Source organism: Mirounga angustirostris, unplaced genomic scaffold (genome assembly GCF_029215605.1).
Source record: "Mirounga angustirostris isolate CCGP_5_RB_7025 unplaced genomic scaffold, mMirAng1.0.hap1 SCAF_2, whole genome shotgun sequence".
In the NCBI taxonomy this organism is placed as follows: Eukaryota; Metazoa; Chordata; class Mammalia; order Carnivora; family Phocidae; genus Mirounga; species Mirounga angustirostris.
Window position 1 is genome coordinate 170,642,064 of NW_026991710.1, and position 22,030 is coordinate 170,664,093.

General features: G+C 36.8%; 1 pseudogene; it reads right to left on the bottom strand.

Moving 5' to 3' along the window:
* Positions 1 to 737: 737 nt before the first annotated feature.
* Positions 738 to 820, bottom strand: LOC123849020 (U4 spliceosomal RNA; annotated as a pseudogene).
* Positions 821 to 22,030: the final 21,210 nt, after the last annotated feature.

The following is a 22,030-nucleotide window of genomic DNA, read 5'->3' on the forward strand; positions in this document are numbered from 1 at the left end:
TCTGATTTCTCCCCCTTCAGTTTTCCCTCCCTTACCCTATGGTCCTAAATATTATTCCTTGTTTCACATGAGTGAAACCATATTATAATTGTCTTTCTCTACTTGACTTATTGCACTTAGCATAATCCCCTCCAGTTCCATGCATGTTGCTGCAAATGGTGGATATTCATCATTTCTGATGGCTGAGTTATATTCCATTGTATATATGAACCACATCTTTATCCATTCATCTGTTGAAGGGCATCTTGGCTCTTTCCGCAGTTTCACTATTGTGGACATTGCTGCTATGAACATTGGGGTGCATGTGCCCCTTCTTTTCACTACATATGTATCTTTGGGGTAAATACCTAGTAGTGCAATTGCTGGGTCATAGGGTAGCTCTATTTTTAACATCTTGTGGAACTTCCATACTGTTTTCCAGAGTGGCTGTACCAGCTTGCATTCCCACCAACAATGTAAGAGGGTTCCCCTTTCTCTACATCCTCGCCAACATTTGTTGTTTCCTATTTTGTTAATTTCTGCCATTCTAACTGGTGTAAGGTGGTATCGCATTGTGGTTTTGATTTGTATTTCCCTGAAGGCTAGTGATGTTGAACATTTTTTCATGTGTCTGTTAGCCATTTGTATGTTTTCTTTGGAGAAGTGTCTATTCATGTCTTCTGTCCATTTTTTGACTGGGTTATTTGTTTTCTTGGTGTTGAGTTTGAGAAGTTCTTTATGGATCTTGGATACCAGCCCTTTATTTGTAAAAGTTTTCAATTAGCAATAATCGCGCCTCGGATAAACCTCATTGGCTACGATACTGCCACTGCGCAAAGCTTAGCCCTTTATTTGTAATGTCATTCTGTGGGTTGCCTCTTAGTTTTGTTGACTGTTTCCTTTGCTGTGCAGAAGCTTTTTATCTTGATGAAGTCCCAAAAGTTCGATTTTGCTTTTGTTTCCCTTGCCTTTGGAAATGTGTCTTTTTTTGTTTGTTTGTTTGTTAAAGATTTTATTTATTTATTTGATAGAATGAGAGAACAGGAGAGCACTAGCAGTGGAAGGGGCTGAGGGAGATGGAGAAGCAGGCCCCTTGCCGAGGAGGGAGCCAGATGTGGGGCTCGATTCCAGGACCCTGGGATCATGACCTGAGCTGAAGGCAGTCGCTTAGCCAACTGAGCCACACAGGCGCCCCTGGAGATGTGTCTTGAAAGAAGTTGTTGTGGCCGAAGTCGAAGAAGTTACTGCCTATGTTCTCTTCTAGGATTTTGATGGATCCTCTCTCACATTGAGGTCTTTCATCCATTTTTAGTTTATCTTTGTGTATGGTGTAAGAGAATGGTCTGGTTTCATTCTTCTGCATGTGGTTGTCCAATTTTCTCAGCACCATTTATTGAAGAGACTGTCTTTTTTCCATTGGATATCCTTTCCTGCTTTGTTGAAGATTAATTGACCATGGAATTGAGGGTCCATTTCTGGGGCCTCTATTCTGTTCCACTGGTCTATGTGTTTTTGTGCCAATACCATGCTGTCTTGATGATCACAGCTTTGTAATATAGCTTGAAGTCAGGTATTGTGATGCCCCCAGCTTTGGTTTTCTTTTTCAACAATCCCCTGGTGATTCAGGGTCTTTTCTGGTTCCATACAAATTTTAGGATTCTTTGTTCCAGCACTTTGAAAAATGCCATTGGTATTTTGATCGGGATTGCATTGAAAGTGTAGATTCCTGCATAGACATTTTCACAATGTTTATTCTTCCAATCCATGAGCATGGAATGTTTTTCCATCTCTTTGTGTCTCCCTCAATTTCTTTAAGTGTTCTGTAGTTTCTAGAGTATAGACCCTTTATCTCTTTGGTTAGGTTTATTCCTAGATATCTTACGGTTTTTGGTGCTATTGTAAATGGAATTGATTCCTTAATTTCTCTTTCTTCAGTCACATTGTTAGTGTATAGAAGTGCAACTGATTTCTGTGCATTGATTTTGTATCCTGCCACGCTGCTGAATTGCTGTATAAGCTCTAATATTTTGGGGGTGGAGACTTTTGGGTTTCCACATAAAGTATCATATCATCTGCCAAGAGAAAGAGTTTGATTTCTTTGCCAATTTGAATGCCTTTCTCTTTTTGTTGTCTGATCGCTGAGGCTAGGACTCCTAGTACTATGTTGAACAAAAGTGAGAATGGGCATCCCTGTCATGTTCCTGACTTTAAGGGAATAGCTCTCAGTTTTTCCCCACTGAGAATGATATTCACTGTGGGCTTTTCATAGATGGTTTTTATGATATTGAGGTATGTTCCCTATATCCCTATATATTGAAGATTTTTATCAGGAAAGGATGCTGTATTTTGTCAAATGCTTTTTCTGTATCAATTGAAAGGATCATATAGTTCTTGTCTCTTCTTTTGTTAATGTGATCTATCACATTGATTGATTTGTGAATATTGAACCACCCTTGCATCCCAGGAATAAACCCCACCTGGTCATGGTGAATAATCCTTTTAATGTACTGTTGGATCCTACTGGCTAGGATCTTGTTGAGTATTTTGGCATCCATGTTCATCAGGGATATTGGTCTGTAATTCTCCTTTTTGATGGGGTCTTTGTCTGGTTTTGGGATCAGGGTACTGCTGGCCTCATAGAAAGAGTTTGGAAGTTTTTTTTCCATCTCTATTTTTTGGAACAGCTTCAGTAGAATAGGTATTATTTCTTTTTTAAATGTTTGGTAGAATTCCCCTGGGAAGCCATCTGGCCCTGGACTCTTGTTTTTTGGGAGGTTTTTGATTACTGTTTCAATTTCCTTGCTGGCTATTGGTCTGTTCAGATTGTCTATTTCTTCCTATTTCAGTCTTGGTAGTTTATAAGTGTCCAGGAATGCATCCATTTCTTCCAGATTGCCTCATTTTTGGCATATAGCTGCTGGTAAGAAGTTCTAATAATTGTCTCTATTTCCTTGGTATTGGTCGTGATTTCTCCCCTTTCATTCATGATTTGGGTCCTTTCTCTTTTATTTTGGATAAGTCTGGCCAGAGGTTTATTGATCTTATTAATTCTTTCAAAGAACAAACTTCTAGTTTCATTGATCTGTTCTACTGTTCTTCTAGTTTCTGTTTCATTGATTTCTGCTCTAATCTATATTATTTCTCTTCTCCTGCTTGGTTTAGGCTTTATTTGCTCTTCACTTTCCAGATCCTTTAGGTGTAAGATTAGCTTGTGTATTTGGGATTTTTCTAATTTTTTGAGAGAGGCTTGGATGTCTATGTACTTCCCTCTAAAGACTGCCTTTGCAGTATCCCAGAGGTTCTGAACCAATGTGTTTTCATTTTCATTGGTTTGCATGAACTGTTTAAGTTCCTCTTTAATTTCCTGGTTGACCCATTCATTCTTTAGCAGGATACTTTTTAACCTCCAAGTGTTTGTGTTCCTTCCAAATTTTTCCTTGTGGTTGAGTTCCAGTTTCAATGCGTTGTGGCCTGATAATATGCAGGGAATAATCTCAATCTTTTGGTGTCAGTTGAGACCTGATTTGTGATCCAGTATGTGGTCTATTCTGGAGAAAGTTCTGTATGCACTTGAGAAGAATGAGTGTTCTGTTGTTTTAGGATGGAATGTTCTGTATATATCTACAAAGTCCATCTGGTCCAATGTGTCCTTCAAAGCTCTTGTTTCTTTGTTGAGCTTCTGCTTAGATGATCTGTCTATTGCTATGAGTGGAGTGTTGAAGTCTCCTATTATTAATGTGTTATTATCAATATGATTGTTTATTTTGGTAATAGTTGGTTTTTGTAGTTGACTGCTCCCATGTTGGGGCATAGATATTTACAGTTGTTAGATTTTCTTGTTGGATAGACCCTTTAAGCATGATATAGTGTCCCTCTACATCTCTTATCACAGTCTTTGGTTTAAAATCTAACTTGTCTGGGCGCCTGGGTGGCTCAGTTGGTTAAGCGACTGCCTTCGGCTCAGGTCATGATCCTGGAGTCCCGGGATCGAGTCCCGCATCAGGCTCCCTGCTCAGCAGGGAGTCTGCTTCTCCCTCCGACCCTCCCCCCTCTCATGTGCTCTCTCTCATTCTCTCTCTCTCAAATAAATAAATAAAATCTTTAAAATCTAACTTGTCTGATATGAGAATTGCTATCCCAGCTTTCTTTTGAGGTCCACTGGCATGATAAATTGTTCTCCATCCCCTCACTTTCAATCTGGAGGTGTCCTTAGGTTCAAAATGAATCTCTTGTAGACAGCATATGGATGGGTCCTGCTTTTTTTTTTTTTTTTTTTATCTAATCTGAAACCCTGTGTCTTTTGATGGGAGCATTCAGCCCATTCACGCTGAGAGTAAGTATTGAAACATATGAATATAGTGCCATCATATTGCCTGTAAAGTCCCTGTTTCTATAGATTGTCTCTGTTAATTTCTGGTCTATATTACTCTTAGGGTCTTTCTTCCTTTATAGAATCCCCCTTAATATTTCTTGCAGGGCCGGCTTAGTGGTCACATATTCTTTCATTTTCTGCTGGTCCTGGAAGCTCTTTATCTCTCCATCCATTCTGAATGAGAGCCTTGCTGGATAAAGTATTCTTGGCTGCATATTCTTCTCATTTAGTACCCTGAATATGTCTTGCCAGGCCTTTCTGTCTTGCCAGGTCTCTGTGGATAGGTCTGACATTATTCTGATGTTCCTCCCTCTGTACATAAGGAATCTCTTCCCCCTAACTGCCCTTAAGATGGTTTCCTTGGTTCTAAGATTTGCGAGTTTTGCTATTACATGCCGGGGCGTTAGCCTGTTTTCCTTGATCTTAGGAGGGGTCATGTCTTGGACATGAATGCTTGTTTCCTTCCCTAGATTAGGGAAGTTCTCAGCTATGATTTGCTCAAATATACCTTTTAGTTCTCTCCACACCCTTAGGGATCCCAATAATTCTGACATTGGAACATTTCATGGTGTCAATGATCTCTCTAAGTCTGTTCTCATGGGCTTCTAGCTGCCTATCCCTATCTTCCTCAGCTTCCTTCCTTTCTATCAGCTTATCTTCTAACTCACTAATTAATTCTTCTGCCTCATTTACCCTGGCTGTTAGAGTAACCTGTTTAGACTGCATCTCATTCATAGCATTTTTCAGTTCGGTCTGATTAGATCTCATTTCTGCCCTTAAGAGATTCTATATTGTCACTAATGCTTTTCTCAAGCCTAGCTATTGACTTCATGATTGCTATCCTGAAGTCTATCTCTAACATCTTGCTTATATCCATATCCATATCCATTAGATCTGTGGCAGAGGACATTGTCTCTGGTTCTTTTCTCTGTTGGGAGTCCCTCCTCCTAGTCATTCTGTTGAGGGATGGTTGAGGGAATGTACAGAGTCCAAAATATAAACCATGACCCAAGCAAAATGCACCTAAGAAAAAATCCAAAGTGGTCAAAAGCTACCACAGATATGCCACCAAGGCCAAGATGATCCAAAACAATAAAAAATAAAGAAAAAAGAAAAGAGAAAATAAAGGGGGGGCAGGGAGAGAGATTATAATCTCTCAAGGTGGACTCAGCATGGTGATCTGCCTGTTACTGCTTGATTTTTGGTCTGTGTGTTAGAAGACACTCTATCTCAAAATTGCAAAGAAAGAGAACTTACATTTATATCAAGATAAAATTGAATAGATTGAAAAACAGGATAGTATGGGACATAAATCTGTAAGACATATATGTGAAAGAAAAGTTAAGAAGTGACTTAAAAACATAGGTTGGGAAATACGAATCCATTTGAAATGGGAGTAGGGTTAAAAAAAAAAAAAAGAATAAGAAAAGAAACTAAAAAAGAAATGTAAAATTTTAGCCTGAAGTATAAGCGGGTCATGAGGGAACACTGTAGCTCCCTATATAATTTTCCCCTGGCGCTGGAGTTTTACAGTCCTGTGGGAAATAGGCTTATCATTCACCTGTTCTTCCAGTCTGTCTTCTGGGGGAGGGGCCTGCTGCTTGGTTTCTCAGGTGTCTTTGCCTGGGTGGAGTTGCCCCACCCCTTGTCAGGGGGATGGGCTTAATGTGAACTGGTTGCCTGCCCAGCTTTTGTTCCCTGACATCTTTCTGCTTCTCTTTAGAGGGTCAGAGCAAACATGGCTTGCAGGAATCTCTGGTCCAGAGCCGCAATGTCGCTGTCTCCCCACCTCAGCAAATCCTCCAGGTCAATCTCTACAGACTCATGCAATTCTTGTCCTCCACACCTCTCCTGGGTGCCAGCGTCTCTGCACTTTGACTTTGCAATTGCTAGCGGCTGTGGGCTTGCACATGCACCCTCTTCCACAGCTCCCAGGTCATGCTGAGTGCTGCCCCAGTGTCTCTTGGGGGTCACACCACCCTGAGAGCTGTTGCCTAGTCATAGTGTGGGCTCTTTGTGTGCCAAACCACTGACTCCTGCAGCTCCCGCCAGCTGCACTTCTCACCAATTCAACCATTTTTTAAAGTTTTTATTTAAATTCCAGTTAGTTAACTTATATTAGTTTCAGGTGTACAATTTAGTTTTCAACAATTCCATACATCATCCAGTGCTCATCACAACAAATGCACTTTTTATTTATTTTTATTTTATTTTATTTTTTTAAATTTTATTCTTATGTTAATCCCCATACATTACATCATTAGTTTTAGATGAAGTGTTCCATGATTCATTGTTTGTGCACAACACCCAGTGCTCCATGCAGAATGTGCCTTCCTCAATACCCACCACCAGGCTAACCCATCCTCCCCCCTCCTCCCCTCTAGAACCCTCAGTTTGTTTTTCAGAGTCTATCGTCTCTCATGGTTCGTCTACCCCTCCGAACAAATGCACTTTTTAATCACATCACCCGTTTAACCCATTCCCCCCACCCACTTCCCTTCTGGTAACCATCCATTTGTTCTCTATAGTTAAGAGTCTGTTTCTTGGTTTACCCCTCTCTCTTTTTTTTTACTCTTTGCTCATTTGTTTTGTTTCTTAAATTTCACATAGTAGTGAACCATATGGTATTTGTCTTTCTCTGACTTATTTTGCTTAGCATAACACTCTCTAGTTCCATCCACTTTGTTGCAAATGGCAAGATCACAGTCTTTTTTATGGCTAATATTCCATTATATATATACACCACCTCTTCTTTATTTATTCATCAGTCAATGAACATGGGCCATTTCCATAATTTGGCTATTGTAAATAATGCTGCTATAAACAACAGGGTGCATGTATCCCTTTGAATTAGTGTTTTTGTATTCTTTGGGTAAATACCTAGTAGGGTGATTGCTGGATTGTAGGGTAGTTCTGTTTTTAACTTTTTGAGGCACTTCCATAATATTTTCCAGAGTGGCTGCCCAAGTGTGCATTCCAACCAACAGTGCAAGAGAGTTCCCATTTTCCACATCCGTTGCCAATTCTTGTTGTTTCTTGTGTTATTAATTTTTGCCATTCTGACAGGTGTGAGGTGATATCCCATTGCAGCTTTGATTTGTATTTTCCTGATAAGTTATTGAGCATCTTTTCATGTGTCTGTTGACCATCTGTATACCTTCTTTGGGAAAAATATATTCATGTCTTCTGCCCATGTTTGGAATATTCCTTTTTTGGGTGTTGGGAGAAGATCATTGCAATTGACAAATCTGATAAAGGGTTAGTATCCAAAATACATAAAGAATTTATATAATTCAACACCCCCAAAATGAATAATCCAATCAACCACTTAAAATGTAGAGTTTAATGATTTTTGACAATGTATACACTTGTATAAATCATGTAATAAACATGTAATAAGCATCACAATTAGGATATAGGACTTTCTCAATTAGGATATAGGATATAGGACTTTCTCATAACTCAGGGAAGTTCCTTTGTGCCTGCCTTTGGTCAATACCTTTCCCCCAACACATGTGCAACATCCCAAAACTCCACTCCTTGGCTATAAGCAAGTATTGATTTGATTTCTGTCACTATAGATTACATTTGATTTTCTATCATTTCATATAAATGGAATCATACAGTATGAACTATATATTGTGTTCTGTTTTGCTTCTCTTTCTGAGTATGGCTTTAGAATTTATCCATATTATGTGTTAGTTTCTTTCTTTTTGTTGATGAGTAGTATTCCATTGTATGTATCACAATTTGTGTATGAGTTTACCCAATGATACCCATTTGTGTTGTTTCACTTTTTAGCTATTAAGATTAAGCCCTCGGGGCGCCTGGGTGGCTCAGTTGTTAAGCGTCTGCCTTCAGCTCAGGTCATGATCCCAGGGTCACGGGATCAAGCCCCACATCAGGCTTCCTGCTCAGCGGGGAGTCGGCTTCTCCCTCTCCCACTCCCTCTGCTTGTGTTCCCTCTCTCGCCGTCTCTCTCTCTGTCAAATAAATAAAATCTTAAAAAAAAAAAAAAAAGACTAAGCCCTCTATGAACATTTGTGTACAAATTTTGTGTGAACACAATAATAATATGCTTTTCTTTCTCTTGTGTAAATAGGAGTAGAATTGCTGGATCCTGAAAGTGTAAGTGCACATTTACCTTTATAAGAAACTACCAAACTGTTTTGCAAAGTTCTTGAACCATTTTACATTACTACCAACAGTGTATAAGTATTCTGGGTGCTCCTTTTCCTTGCCAATACTTTGTCTTTTCAGTTTTTTGTTGTTCGTTTTTTGCTTTAGCTATTCTAGTGGGTCTGGAGTGGTATCTAATTGTTTAATTAGCATTTGCCTGATGACTAATGCTGTTGAATATATTTTCATGTAATTATTTGCTATTCCTAAAGCTTTTTTGTAAGGTTTCTGTTCAAATCTTCTGCCATTTTTTTGGTAGTTGTTCGTCTTCATGTTATTGAGTTGTAAGGCTTTTTATATTTTCTGCATACAACTCCTTTATCATATATATGTATTGTAAATATTTTTCTTCCAGTCTGTGCAGCCTATTAATTTCCTTAGGAGTATCTTATGAAAATTGGGCATTTAAAAATTTGATGAAATCTACTTTATCTATTTTTTTATTTTACACTTCCTGTTTCCTAGGTCTTGTCTAAGGAATCTGAGTCCTGCCTCCTCCAAGATCATAAGGTTGCCTTCTATGCTTTCTTCTAGAATTTTTATAGTTTTAATTTTTACAATAAGCCCATAATTATTTATACATTATTTTGAATTAATTTTGTGTATGATGTGAGGTAAAGCTTGAGTTCTACTTTTTTTAATGGATGGATATCCAGTCCTGCAAGCACCATTGGCTGAAAAATTAATCCTTTCCCCACAAAGGAATTACCTTTGTGCCTTTGCCAGAAACCAATTCCTCATAAAAGTTTAGGTCTGCTTCTGAATCCTCTTTTCTGTTCCATTGAAGTAAATATCCTTTTTTAGGTTCAACCTTTACTCTTTTTTATTTTGCTTTAGTGTAATCTCAAAGTCAAGTCAAGTCCACCAATCAGCTGTTACTTCTCATCTAGTGAGTTTTAACTTTGTTACTGTATTTTTCAGTTATATACTACGTATTTTGATAATTTTTTTCTCTATTGATATTCTTTATCTGTTCACTCACTTTTATAATTTTTCCCCTAATTCTTTGAACATTTTTCTTTTAAGTCTTTGAACATATTTATAAATAATGCTTTGAAGTCTGTTTCCTATATCAAAGAGCTGCTCTCGCCCTGATGATGTTTTAATTGCCTGACTTTTTTCTGGGTATGTTTATTTATTCATTCTTTTTTTTTTAATTCCACTTATGAGTGAAATCATATGGCATTTGTATTTATCAGTCTGGCTATTCCATTTAGCATAATACCCTTGAGGTCCATCCATGGTGCCTCAAATGGCAAGAGCTCTTGTTCTTTATGGTGGTGTAATATTCTATTGTGCATATATGTTACAAGATCATTCTTATCCATTCATCAATGAACACTTAGGTTACTTCCATATCTTAACTACTGTAAATAATGCTGGAATAAACACATGAATACATATATCTTTTGGAATTAGTGTTTTCATTTTCTTTGGATTAATACCTAGTAGTGGAATTACTGGATCATGCGATATTCCCATTTTTAATTTTTTGAGGAATTTCTATACTGTTTTCCACAGCAGTTGCACCAATTTACATTCCCACCAATAGTTCTCTTTCTTCATATCCTCTCCAACACTTGTTATTTCTTGTCTTTTTGATACTAGCCCTTCTGGCTGGTGTGAGGTGATATATTATTGTAGTTCTGACTTGCATTTCCCTGATGATTAGTGATGTTGAGCATCTTTTCATGTGTGTGTTGGCTGTCTGTATGTCTTCTTTGAAAAAAAATGTCTATTCAGGTCCTTTGCCCATTTTTAAATTGGATTTTTTTTCTTTTTTTTGGTGTTGAGTTACATAAGTTCCTTATATATTTTGGATATTAACCCCTTATTGGTTATATCATTTGCAAATATCTTCTCCCATTCAGCAGGTTGCCTTTGTGTTTTGTTGATGGTTTCCTTCACTGTGAAAAACCTTTTTAATCTGATGTAGTTTCAATAATTTATTTTTGCTTTGGGTTCCCATGCCTGAGGAGACATATCTAGAAACATGTTTTTATGGCTGATGCAGAGAAGTTACTGTGTTCTCTTCTAAATTTTTATGATTTTGGGTCTCCCATTTAGGTCTTTAGTCCATTTTGAATTTATTTTTGTGTATGGTGTTACAAAGTGGTCCAGTTTCATTCTTTTGCATGTTGCTGTTCAGTTTTCCCAGCATCATTTATTATAGAAATTGTCTTTCCCCCATTTTATTATGCTTGCCTCCTTTGTCATAGATTAATTGACTGTGTAAGTGTGGGTTTATTTCTGGGCTTTCTGTTCTATTCCACTGATCTATGTATCTGTTTTTATGCCAGTACCATACTGTTTGATTTCTGCAACTTGTGGTGTATCTTGAAATCTGGAATTGTGATACCTCCAGCTTTGTTGTTCTTTCTCAAAATTGCTTTGGCTAGAAATCTATACAAATCTTAGGATTAATTGTTTTAGTTCTATGAAAAATTCTGTTGATAATTTGATTAGGATTGCATTGAATGTGTAGATTGCTTTGTGTAGTATAGACATTTTAACAATATTAATTATTCCAATCCATGAGGATGTAATATCTTTATATTTGTTTGTGTCATACTTATTTTTTTATTTTTAAATATTTTTATTTATTTATTTGACAGAGAGAGACAACCAGAAAGGGAACACGGCAGGGGGAGTGGGAGAGGGAGAGGGAGATGCAGGCTTCCTGCTGAGCAGGGAGCCCAACATGGGCCTCAATCCCAGGACCCTGGGATCATGACCTGAGCCGAAGGCAGATGCTTAACCAACTGAGCCACCCAAGCATCCCTGTTTGTGTCATCTTTAATTTCTTTCATCAGTGTTTTATAGTTTTCAGAGTACAGGTCTTTTACCTCCTTGTTAAGTTTATTCCTAGGTATTTTATTCTTTTTGGTGTAATTGTAAATGGAACTTTTCTTAATTTCTTTTTCTGCTACTTCATTATCAGTATGTAGAAATTGGATCAATTTCTGGGTATTAATTTTGTATCCTGCAAATTTACTGAATTCATTTATTACTTCTAATAGTTTTTTGGTGAGTCTTTAGGGTTTTCTAGGTATAGTATCTTGCCATCTGGGCAAAGTGACAGTTTAACTTTTTCCTTACCAATATGGATGCCTCTTCTTTCTTTTTCTTGTCTGATTGTGTGGCTAGAATAAAGTTACTTTTTTAAAAATTGATATCTTTTATGTTGTTGTTGGTGATGGAAGGAAATAATTCATGTCTTTTTTTTTAATTTTAAGATCTCTATTTTTTTTTCTCTTTATTCTTCCTTTGCCTTCACTACTAGCTTAAAAGGATGTCTTCTCCTTTCTACTTACCTGCCTCTCCCCCAGAAATGTTCTCTGTCCAAGACTGCCACCTCGGAACCTATATATTTTCAAATCTCTTGCCACATCTAGTACTTTCATCTATCAGGTTTTAGACCTGTGTTCAGTGTTGGGTTATTCTGTGGTAATTTTATGTTTGCTTTGCGATGCCCCCTTTTCTCTTTTCCTGTTTTCTATGTAGTTTCCTCAGTCTTAGCTCTGTTTCTATACACATGGTCTTGAAGTGATAGTCAGAAGTCTAATAGTAGCTATGTTGGTATTTAATGTTGATTTCTCTATGTACAGATAATTAAAACTCATAGTAGTCTCTGTTTTCTAATAATACAGAAGCTGTGTGTTTTGTGTGGTTTTATCTGTACTTCTTCATTTACCTACATGTTATTTTTCAGACTCTGTGGGCCTATTCTGATTTTGATAGCAACCTTTATACTAGGGTCAACTGCACTCTATATTTTCCAGGTGATTTTGAAAATTTTTCCAATAAATATTCATATATTTTATAATAAAGATTAATCAAATATTTTTTACCCAAATTCAGCAAGTCACATTAAATTTTCTCAAGTCATTGTAACTTTGGGAATGAGACAACTAAATAAATCCTAGCTGACAATATAGTAAGATAATTTGAAACCTTTTGAGTAACCACACATAAAAAACAGATCTTAAAAATCATGTCAATTATGAGAGAAAGCTAAAGATCAAAGGGTTCTGTTACTGGTCCTGTTCTATCTGATGTTTTAATCAATAACTCAGATAAAGGTTTAAAGGCATTTGTTTCAGATTTTTTAATGACAAATTTTGAAAAAGCTACCAATAGTTTTGATTAGAGAAATAACATTCAAAAAGAATCCTAAGAGGATAGAAAATGGATTTAAACCCAGCAAACTAATTTAGCACAGTTCTTTTGGATTACTTTAGATAAGAGAAAAAAAAAATCAATTGTGTGCATTTAACATGTGATGAACTTGGTTTGTCAGGAATTAATGTGAAAAAGACCTACCATTTCTAGTTAACTGTGAACATAATATAAATCAACAATATGAGGCATCTGTACACAAAAAAGGGAGAAATACAGGATTAAGTTTTGCTGATAGGCTTTTGTGGGATGAGTGCATATAAAGTACATTTCAGTATGGATTTTGCCAGAATACCCAAAGATTTTGAAGTCATGCCATTTAAGAAATAATAGACTAAGTTTAGTTTGGGGAGGAAATTGCTTATGATATCTGAGAGAGGACAGATAAATTCAGTGGAAGCTCCAGAGGATGGTCCTAGGACTATGGTTAGAGATGATTAGGATAAGTTATTTATGCTTAGTATAAGAAGACATTTCTAAGTATTAAATAAACTCAATCATGATAAGCCCTTTCCTGTGAATTCCATAAGCTCCCATCACTGTAGATTATTAAGCAACGTCTGCTTATATTTTGTGTATCTGCTTTCTGTGGGAGGTTGCACAGAGATGACTTTTAAATCTTTTTCAACTTTAAAATTTAAGTTCTATGATACTATGTTTACCAAAAACAGGGAACAAAATAAAAGTTTTAAAGTCTATATATGACTACAGAGATAAATTGGTAAGGAAACATTACCATTCTCCTTCCTCTCCACTTGCACAGGAAACTATGGTCAGATTTATTAGACACATTGAGAAAATCAATCATAAAATCAGTGGGAGAATATGTTTAAGTTCAGATTTGATCTGCAAGTTGCTCCATATACAGAGACCATAGTGAGATAAAACGCCAGCCTGTCCCTCCAATAGAATGCAAATCAGAATTCTCAGGAGAGACAACATGTGAGAGTGTAGACCTGGTTAGAACAGGGATGCCATGTCTGGGTCTACAAATGACTTGTAGAAGTGTTTTCTACACTTTCTACAAAGTGAAAGAGTCACTTGAAACTTTGTAAGTTACCAATAGAGATAACTAGATTATACAAATAGAGTTTTCAAGGGCTTGCTGCTTAGTGTGAACTTTTAGTAAGAGAGAAATGGAAAATGTTATGCAATTCACTGTCAAAACTGTGAAGCACCTGGGATTTTACCTTACCTTTAAGCTAGTGAATTACCTCACCACAGATGATGAAAGAAGACAACCTCTAGATTAGAGACAAAGGACAATTAATTACACAGTAGCTAGAGAATCAGTCTTCTCTTGCACTGATGCCCTAAGCCCCAGTTCCCACAAGGTGATGTGAGGGGGGCCAGGTGACGCTTACACATGTGATGGGTTATATTACAGGAAAGAAACCTTGAGTTTAGGAAACATGCATCTTTTATAGTGGGCACTAAGCAATCCTTCTTGACACTGTCTCTATCATTCAAGCTGCTTGCTATGCCAACATTCATGAAAATATAGCTCAGAACAATCATATAGTTATTGTCTCGGCTTATAAGACATGCAGAAATATGAGAAACCTCTGGATAATTGTCTCCCAACATTGAAATTTCCTAGCTGCCATAATGAAGCCATTATTCCATTGGAAGTCAGAGATTAAGAAGACTGACCCAGGATGACAAGAAAAGAAAGGCTATGACCAAAGATCTATTGTTAGCCTCATTTGATTAGTATTATCACTAATTGCTACAAAGAAGGGATTAGGCATTATAACCAGAACCATGTTAAAAATTACTGTAATTATTCCCTATTTCTTCCACAGTCTATACCTTTGTCCCTCTCTTTTTCCATACACACATGCTCTAGTAAAGCCATTCCATCATAGACATTAAGGTATTTTCAATTAACCCTTTTTTTCAATTCAAAAGTTCAGAAGTTCTACATGTATTGTTATGAATAGCTATCTTAACTAGCTGGAACACGGGTGATAATTGCAATCAAGATAGTCATGCCAAAGAAGAGGCATAATTGGTAAAAACATGTGATTCTTGAACTTTCTTGAGTGAAAGGAGTACTTGTAGGATTTGAGTACTTGTAGGATTGTTCTCATAAACTTGTTTTTAAAATAAACCACCAGTGATTTTCCTACTTTATTTGAACAATGATTTGAGAACTAATGCTGCAGACAGCATTACCTATTGAGTCTTAGTGGATTACTATTACTAAAGCATATTGAAATATAAGGCACTATGTGAATGAAAGGCATTGAAGTATTACTATTATTTTTTAAGATTTCATTTATTTATTTGAGAGAGAACACAATCAGAGGGAGGGGCAGAGAGAGAGAGAGAGAGAGAAGCAGACTCCCCACTGATCGCAGAGCCTGACTCGGGGCTCAATTCCAGGACCCTGAGATCATGACCTGAGCCAAAGTCAGACAGTTAACCAACTGAGCCACCCAGACACCCTGGCATTGAACTATTATTATTGGAAAATACTTTTTCAACATTATTAGGCTCTGTCTATGTGCATTAGGGTATGCATATTTGAGTGAGGACCCTATGGAAGTGGGATAATGGAGAGAAGCAAAAGTGGGATGGAGATCCAGAGGGCTCCAATTTAGAAGAGATAATTGAGTCCTTACCTGATGATACTGGGGAGTATCTATGGTCAAGTTCACCATAATTAGTGCAGAGTTATTAACTTAATAGAAGTCATTCAGATATAGGCAGTGTTTTTATATTACCTCTGAAATTGCCATTGGAAACTTAGAAGTTTTACTATTTCTTTTCTCAACCCTTAATTTGCAAAGTCACTGACTGGTTTATACAAATTATTATGAAATTTGTGGTGAGAAGTAACCATTTTACAATCAGGGATCAGACTAAAGTGTTGATAGGTATCACTCCCCTTCTATCTGAAATACTCAGAGCCCATCAGCTGGAGAATTTCAGTGATACAAGGATGCTTTGTTATCAATGCTCCAGCAATATGTACCATGGCCCCTAGGTCTAGAGTTCTAATAGCAAAAGCAATAATAATACATTTTAGACAGGAAGATAGGAGCCTCATGAGCCCCGTTTTAAAATTCTCCCCTTCATGCCTGGTTGAAGGGACTAATCATGTGGATTCCCTAACAAGCAATGCTTTAGTTTTTATTATACTTTGCTTCTGCTCTGCAGTAAAAAAATGCAACTGAAAGAGTTACATGGAAAACTTTATTACAGTTTTTCTTTGTAGATGTTTTCTACTTAAATATAAATTAGGAAAATGAGTTTTCATTTTTTCCAAAAGGGGGTCAGTTATGTTGAATGCATAGAGAGATACTTATACAAATAATTATTTTGTTTACATTTTATTTTTTCCCAATGTTTTATTATAAAAAGTTTCAAACATAGAAAAACATAGAAAGGTACAGTGAATACCCATATATTTACCACATAGATTCCTTGATTAACTGTACTATATTTGCTTTCTCACATAACTATGTATCTGTCCTGTTGTTTACCCACAAATCCACTTAATTTTTTGATGCATTTTTAAGTAGGTTGTAGGCTATAAATAAATATTAAAATCTACTTAATGATATGAATGCTAAAGTGTTTGGGTGCCTCTAAATACTTAAGCATACATATCATTAACTAGTGTTCAACATTTGTTTATTGTTTTTAAGGTAAAGTTTTTATATAACTATATGAAAAAATTTAGTGTACAATTCAATAGGTTTGTAATCTGCATACATCTGTGAAAATCACAATCCCTTCAAGATATAGAACATTATCTTTTTTTTAAAGATTTTATTTATTTGAGAGAGAGATGGAGAGAGTATGAGTGGGGGGATGGGGCAGAAGAAAAAGCAGACTCTCCATTGAGCAGGGAGCAAGACGTGGGGCTCAATCCCAGGACCCCTGGATCATGACCTGAGCCGAAAGAAGACACTTAACTGACTGAGTCACCCAGTTGCCCCCAAGATACAGAACATTTCTATTACACTGGAAAGTTTCTTAATTTCTTTTTCTCATCAATACCTACCCACCTGCCCTCAGAATCACACACCAGTCTGTTTTTCTTTTCTGCTATAAATTAGTCTTGCCAGTTTTAGATCTTTATTTAATGGAATCATACCATATATGCTCTTTTATGTAAGCCTTCTTTCATTCAGTTCAATGTTCTTGAGCTTAATCTATGTTGGTGTGGATAAGGAATTTGTTTATTTTTATGGATGAGTAGTACTTCACTTTATAAGTATACCACTATTTATTTATGTATTCTCTTGCTGATGGGCAAATGAGAGGTTTCTAGATTTGTCTATTCTGACTGAAACTGCTATGAAAATTTTTGTACAAGTTTTTTTGGATGGGTATTTAATGTGTTTAAATAGCTATTTTGATAATTAATTTTTTGTGTCAACTTGGAGAATATTTTTGGATGAGCTTAACATTTATAATTTGAGTAAGCAGATTGCCCTCCATAATGTGGGTGGGCTTCATCTAATCAGTTGAAGTCTTGAATAGAACAAAAGACTGGCTTCCACAAGCAATAGGGAATTATCCAAAAGATGGCTTTTGGATTTCATCTGCACCATTAGTTCTCCACATTGCAGATTTGGACTTTCCAGCTTCCATAATTATGTTAGCCAATTTCTTAAAATAACTCTCTCTCTCACACACACACATACACACACACTCTTTTTTTGTTTGTTTGTTTCTCTGCAGAATTCAAATACATCTATAATTACTGGATTTTATTTAGTTTTAATAGTTATACATGCATATGATTAAAAAATTGACAAGTACAAAATGCATTCAGTGAAAAATAAGTCTCTATATCACACTGGTGATTCTCACTGGTGCCCTAGGTCCCTTCATAGACAACTACTTGTAACACATAGTTTTCTGTTGTTAAAGAAAAACTCTATTCAGACTTGAAAAAACCCCACAAAAATGGTAAAATGCACATTGTTCTCTACTACCCTGACTTTCTCACTTATGAGAATATAATTTTTAAATATGTACTTTTTCATTATTTGTTTCTACTCAGAATAGGAAATTTAAAACTTAAAAACTGAAAAGTCACACTAGTTTATCAAAAAATATTTATAATATGTGTCCATCACTGCTTGTTCTATTCATGGAAAGTATTTACTGAGATTCTCTTGGATATCAGATGTGTTACCTATGTTACTTAATTTAATTCATACAATCAACCCTGATAGTTCATTCAAGAACTATGTAGTGATTGTCTACTATTTGATACTCTTTTTTTTTTTTGTCAGATACTCTTCTAAACACGGGTTACAGTGGTGAAAAAGAGAGAAAAATTATTGTTTTCTTTTTAATGGGAGGAAACATAATAATAAGCATAGAATATAAGTACATTATATACTTTGGTAGAAGTAATAATTGTATATTATGGTAAAGGTACTATGAAGAAAAATTAAACAAAGTAATAAGTACAAAGAGTGCTTGTTGGAAGTGGGTTGGGTTATTGTTTTTAAAAAATGACATTTGAGCTAATATTTGAAGGTGAAGGAGTAAGCTCTATAGATGCCCAGGAGAGAAGAGTTCCAGTCAGCAGGAACATGCAGTGCAAAGGCCCTGAGGTGGTAATATGCCTGGCACTTGCAAAGACTAGTAGAAAGAGTCAAATGTAGTTGGAGTTTATTTTTTATTTTAGTAGACTAAATTTATTATTCATCTTAGAGAGTGAGAGGAAGAGCAGTAAGAGATGACGTTAAGATAGGGAGGTCCAGAGAAAGAGTTTTTGTAATACCTTTGGTATTCATTCTGGCTTATATAGGGGTTGCTAGTGGATTTGGGGTAGGAAAGTGACATGATCTGACCTATTATTTCCAAAATTCACTCTTAATGCCATGATGAAAATGTACTGAAGCAAAAGTGGAATGAAGGAGACTGGATAGAAAATAATTACAATAAGTCAGGCAACAGATGATTTGGTTGCAATAATCAAAGTGATTAGAAGAAATTGAATTTTTTTATTTTAAACTTATTTTATTTTATTTTATTTATTTTTCATGTAGAGCCAACTGATGAGTTGCTAAAGAGTTAATTGGGTGACATGAGTGAAAGAGGGAAGGCGAGGGTAACTAAGTTTTTGTTTTTGTCCTCTGGTTCTGAAATAAGAGGTTGTGATCTAGAGAAACAGAGAAGAATGTGTGTGCTGTAGATTCAAATATGAGGATAAGGAATTGATTTTTTTGACAAGATATGTTTGAGCTGTCTATTAGACACTGTAGTGAAGAAGTCAAATAATAAGTTAATTTGAGTGTGGCAGAAAAGAGATTTGGGCTAGATAGAGAAATTTGAGCTAGTACTTAAAGTCACAAGACTGGATGAAATCACTAATGGACATAGGCAGGGAAGAAAAGAGGTGAAATAATTGAGCCCAGGGGTACTCTGAGTTTAAGACATTGAAAAGAAGAAGAGGAGTCAGCAAAATACAGGGAGAAGGAACTTCTAGGGATGAAAGAGGAAAGCTATGAGTTATTGTGTATTGGAAACCAAATAAGATGTTTACAGAATAAGAGGGGGATCAATTCTGCCTAGTGTTACTAATGTAGAAAGATTAGTACTGAGAATTATCTAGTAGATTAGCAGTATGGAGCTGTCTGATGATTTTGACTGTGTCAGTTGAGAGGTGTAGGTAAAATCCTAATTGGTGTAGTATAAAAAATAATGGATAAATTTTGCTTATGATTAGAACGTGTGTCACTTGCACCAAAACAACAAGAAGCAAGATAAATTACAAAGTCATTAATTTTCTGGAACCTATCAAAGCTGATGTGTAGGGCAACCAAGTGGCCAAAAGCCAAAAGGCCAAGGAGAGGACCTTTCAAGGAGAGAGAAGTAACAGAGAATGGGAGGGAGAAGCACCAGTAGTCATTCTATGGGTAAGAAAAAAAATCAGTAAATATAATGAACAGTTAATAGTTGAATGTGGGTTAGTATGACAGTATAGATCCTCTCAGAACCCCAGACACAATGAGATTTCATACTCATTTACCAGATATTTTTCATGGACATCATTCAGGTGCTTGATAGAAAGATTGGTGGCCCAGGGCAGGAGACCAGAGACTCTCACACAGTGCTATAGGCCTGTAAGAGAGGTTTGATTGCCACTCCGGAGCAGGCATAAAACATCACACATTTCCCCAGACCCCTTTGCTCGCACAAAAGAAAACCTTTAAGCTTCTTGGGAAGAGGCAGTGAATCTTAATTTTTTTCTGGGGAAAGGATAGAAGAAAAATCCCTTTAGTCCTAGAGAAAGAATAGGAAAGGGTTTGAGGTTGAAGATCCTATATTTAAGGTCTCCTACTGAGAGGCAAGAAACTCTTCTGCACAAGCTCTACCACAGACTCAAGGCAAAGTTGGCTGTTACAGGGAGAAGAAGCAGGAATGCTGAGGATCTCTACATCTCAGGTCCACTAAGAAGGAGGCTGGCCCACAGCAGGGGCTGGACCAGTAAAACAAAGCACGTATCCTGTCCTGCCCCAAGCATGAGAAGCAGTGAGTGACAGTCAAAAAGCACCTGTCCCACTGGGTGAACTTAAAGAGACTCACCATGACATGTTATAATCAAACTTTCAAAGTCAAACTTTCAAGTGAGAAAGGATATCATATACTATTAAAAGGTTGAGTACAACAAGGAGATACAATAATTATAAAATGTATGCACCCAATAACAGAGCATCAAATATATGAAGCTGGCATATACTACCTTGGTGAACCTTCAGGACAGTATGCTAAGTGAAATGAGCCAGCAACAAAAGCACAAATATTATATGCTTCTGCTTATGCGAGGTAATAAGAGTAGGCCAAATCAGAGAGACAGCAAGAATGGGGGCTGCTAGGTGTTGGGGGAGTGGTGAATAGGGAGTTATTGTTTAAAGGGCATAGAGTTTTAGTTTGGAAATATGAAAAAAGTTCTGGAGATGGATGGTGATGATGATTGCACAATGTGAATGTACTTAATGTCACTGAACTGTACACTTAAAATGATTAAGATGATAAATTTTATGTTATACATATTGTACCACAGAAATTTAAAAAAAGAGAGAATGGGAAGAAAATTGGCAATGACGAATATGGACAATTTTTTAAAGGACTATTGCTATAACAAGGAGCAGAAATGGAGATGGAAATGGGATAAAACGAGTTGATTCTTGAATATGGGAGAATTTATAGCAAGTTTGAATACTGATTGGAATGACCAGTGGAGAGGATGACATAAGACAAAGAGGGAGGCATTCCTGGAGTGAATCCTTGAGTAGGTGAAAGAGAGTTTGATTTATTGCCAAGTGGGAGAACTGGCCTTAGGTAGCACACCAAATATTCAATGTCTGGTAAAGCCAAATAATAATAGTAATATCTATAGCAATACAATAATAAATGACATCAATGGTGTGCACTTGTTGGGTGGTGGCATTATTCAAAGCATTTCATACATAGATACATGTTACCCTTATGGCAGCCATAGGAGAGAGTTACCTGCCTGTGCCCCTTTTACAAACAAGGAAACTGAGGCACAAAGAGGTGAAGTAGATTGCTTAATGATGCAGTTAGACAGTCTGGCTCCAGAGTCTGTTTACTAACAGGATAGGCACAGTTATAATTTTGGTTAGGAAACTGAGGCTCAGACAGGTCCATGAACTGGCCCAAGTCACACAGCCACTCAATGTGGGGCCGGGTATATTGGATCCCAAAGACAAATCCCTTTCTAGGGCCCCATGTTTCCCTACTTCTGAGAAACGATGCTAGCCTCGGTCAAACACTAACTTACCACAGCTCTCTGGAGTGTAGTTTGTTGGTGTGGCAATAACACCAGAAAGCCTGAGTATGCCCCCTCTCTCTGCCCCTTATCTGCTGTGTGTGCCTGGATGGTTTCCTTGATTTCTAAGCGTCTCCCATATTTTTTAAAAGATTTTATTTATTTATTTGACAGTGAGAGAGGGAACACAAACAGGGGGAGTGGGAGAGAAAGAAGCAGGCTTCCCACGGAGCAGGGAGCCCGATGCAGGGCTCAGGACCCAAGCCAAAGGCAGACGCCTAATGACTGAGCCACCCAGGTGCCCTGCATCTCCCATTTTTTATCTTAAAATGAAAATAATAATACTTCCTATGGTTCTTGTGAGGATTAAATGATTTATAAGAGTGTTCTGCACACAGTAAACCATCTATGTGTTAGCTACTATTTGAAAATTTTATGCTATGCATTTCCAAAGATAATTAATTATCTCATTCATGCAATGCATTGTCTGCAGAAGCTTATTGAATTCTTAGTAGTTATAGTGCCTTGTGCTAGGACACATGGGATACAGA